The sequence below is a fragment of the Suricata suricatta genome, chromosome 1 (assembly GCF_006229205.1).
Source record: "Suricata suricatta isolate VVHF042 chromosome 1, meerkat_22Aug2017_6uvM2_HiC, whole genome shotgun sequence".
Lineage (NCBI taxonomy): Eukaryota > Metazoa > Chordata > Mammalia > Carnivora > Herpestidae > Suricata > Suricata suricatta.
The window spans coordinates 105,748,562-105,751,252 of NC_043700.1; the positions used below are offsets into that span (position 1 = coordinate 105,748,562).

General features: G+C 42.4%; 1 pseudogene; it reads left to right on the forward strand.

Moving 5' to 3' along the window:
* The first annotated feature begins 1,169 nt into the window (after positions 1-1,169).
* Positions 1,170-2,228, forward strand: LOC115301427 (annotated as a pseudogene).
* The last annotated feature ends 463 nt before the right edge of the window (positions 2,229-2,691 follow it).

Genomic DNA, 2,691 nt, shown 5'->3' on the forward strand with positions numbered 1-2,691 from the left:
GCTACAACATTCTCTTAGGCCAAAGCCAAATCCAGAACAATGCCCTAACTCTCTTCAATTTTATAAGTGCTGAGAGAGGTGAGAAAGCTACAGATGAAAAGTTTGAAGTTAGGAGAGGTTGGTTCATGAGTTTGAGGACAAGAAGCCATCTCCTTAACATAAAAGTGCAAAGTGACACAGCAAATGCTGATGTAGAAGCTGCAAGTTATCCAGAAGATCCAGCTAAGACCATTCATGAAATTGGTTACACTGAGTAATAGATTTTCAATGTACATGATATAGCCTTCTATCTTTTTTGGAAAAAGATGCCATCTAGGACTTTCATAGCTGGAAAAGAGAAGTCAATACTTGGCTTGCAAAGCTTCAGAGGACAGGCTGACTCTCTTAGTTGGGGCTGGTGCAGTTGGGTGGCTTTAAGTTGAAGCTACTACTCATTTAGCATTCCAAAAATCCTAATACCCTTAAGAATTGTGCTAAATCTACTCTGCCTGTGCTCTATAAATGGAAAAAGGAAGCCTGGGTGATAGCAAATTCGTGATAGCACAGCTTAGTGATAGCTCACTAAATGTTTTAAGCTCACTGTTGAGAATTACTGCTCAGAAATAAATATTCCTTTCAAAATGTTACTGTTCATTTATGATGCCCCTGGTTAGCCAAGAGCTCTGATGGAGATGAAGAATGAGATTAATGTTGTTTCCATGCCTGCTAACACAACATCCATTCTATAGTCCATAGATCAAGGAGTAATTTTGATTTTTGAGTCTTCTCATTTAAGAAACACATTTCATAAGGTTAAAGCTGCCAAAGATAGTGATTTTTCTGGTGGATCTGGGCAAACAAAGTGAAAACTCACTGGAAAGTCATCACCATTCTAGAGACCAATGAGAACATTTGTGATTCATGGGGAAAGATAAAAATATCAACATAAACAGGAGTTTGGAAGAAGTTGATTCCAACCCTCCTGGATGACTTTGAAGGGCCCAAGAGTTCAATGGAGGAAGTAACTGCAGATGTGGTGGAGACAGCGAGAGAACTAGAGTTGAATGTGGAATCTGAAGATGTGACTGAAATGCTGCAATACCTGGATCAAACTTGAGCGGATGAGTAGTTGATTCTTATGGATGAGCAAAGAAAGTGGTTTCTTGACAAAGAATCTACTCCTGGTGGAGATGCTGAGAAGATTGTTGACAAAAGACTTAGAATATTATGTAAAGTTAGTTAATAGAGCAGTGGCAGGATTTGAGAGGATTCACTCCAATTATGAAAACAGCACCGTCAAGGCTGAGAATGGGAAACATGTCATCAATGGAAAGACCATCTTTAACTTCCAGGAGCGAGATCCTGCCAACATCAAATGGGGTAATGCTGGTGCTAAGTATGTTGTGGAGTCCACTGGGATCTTCACCACAAAGAAGAAGGCTAAGGCTCACTTTAAAGGTGTAGCCAAGAGGACATCATCACTGCACTTTCTGCTGATGCCCCCATGTTTGCAGTGGATGTGGACCATGAGAAGTGTGACTAACCCTTCAATATTGTCAGCAATATCTCCTGCACCACTAACTGCTTGGCTTCTCTGGCCAAGGTGATCCATAACAACTTTGGCATCATGGAGGGACTCATAACAACAGCTAATGCCATCACTGTCACCCAGGAGACTATAGGTGGCTCCACTGGGAAGCTGTGACATGAGGCTGAGGGGCTGCTCAAAACATCATCCCTGCTTCTACTTGCCCTGCCAACGCGGTAGGCAAGGTCATCTCTGAACTGAATGGGAAGCTCACTGGTATGACCTTCTATGACTGCACCATCAAAGTGTCTGCCACCTGGAGAAAGCTGTCAAAAACAGTGACATCAAGAAAGTGGTGAATGGGCCCCTGGATGGCTCAGTCAGTTCAGCTTCCAAGCTTCAGCTCAGGTCATGATCTCACAGCATGTGAGTTCAAGCCCTATGTCAGGCTCTGTGCTGACAGCTCAGAGCCTTGAGCATGCTTCAGATTCTGTGTCCCCCTCTCTCTCTGCCCCTCCCCCACTCCACTCTGTCTCTCTCAAAAACAAAAGAAAAGAAATAAAAAAAGGAAAAAAGGAGGTGGTGAAGCAGGCATACCCTCCAGGATGTGCTAGGCTACACTAAGGACCAGGTTAACACCCATTCTTCCATTTTTGATGCTGGGGCTGGCATTTCTCTCAACTACCACTTTGTCAAGCTCATTTCCTGGAATGAGAATTAATTTGGCTACAGCAACCAGGTATACCTCATGGGTCACATAGCGTCCAAGGAGTAAGAATCCCTTGCACACCAGCCCCAGTGAGAGTAAGAAGAAGAGAGACCCTCAGCTCCTGGGAAGTTCTTGCCTCAACTCATCCTCCAACACATTGAGAATCTCCTGATCTCTACAAAGTTTCCATCCCAGACCCCCTAAAGAAGGGGAGGGGGTTGGGGAGCATTACCAGATCATGTACCATCAATAAGGTATACTGTACCCCCAAAATAAAAACTAAATAAATAAGTACATATTTTCATTCATAATTTAGAGGGAGAAATGCTTTGTGACAATTCTGAACTGATGTTGTCCTCTACTTGGATTAAAAGAAACAACATATAAATTGAAAACACTTGTAATAGTTCTCCTGTTCAAAAACTATTCATGACCAAAGTGACTAAAATAAAATTATATTAGGCTTGTTCAAGGA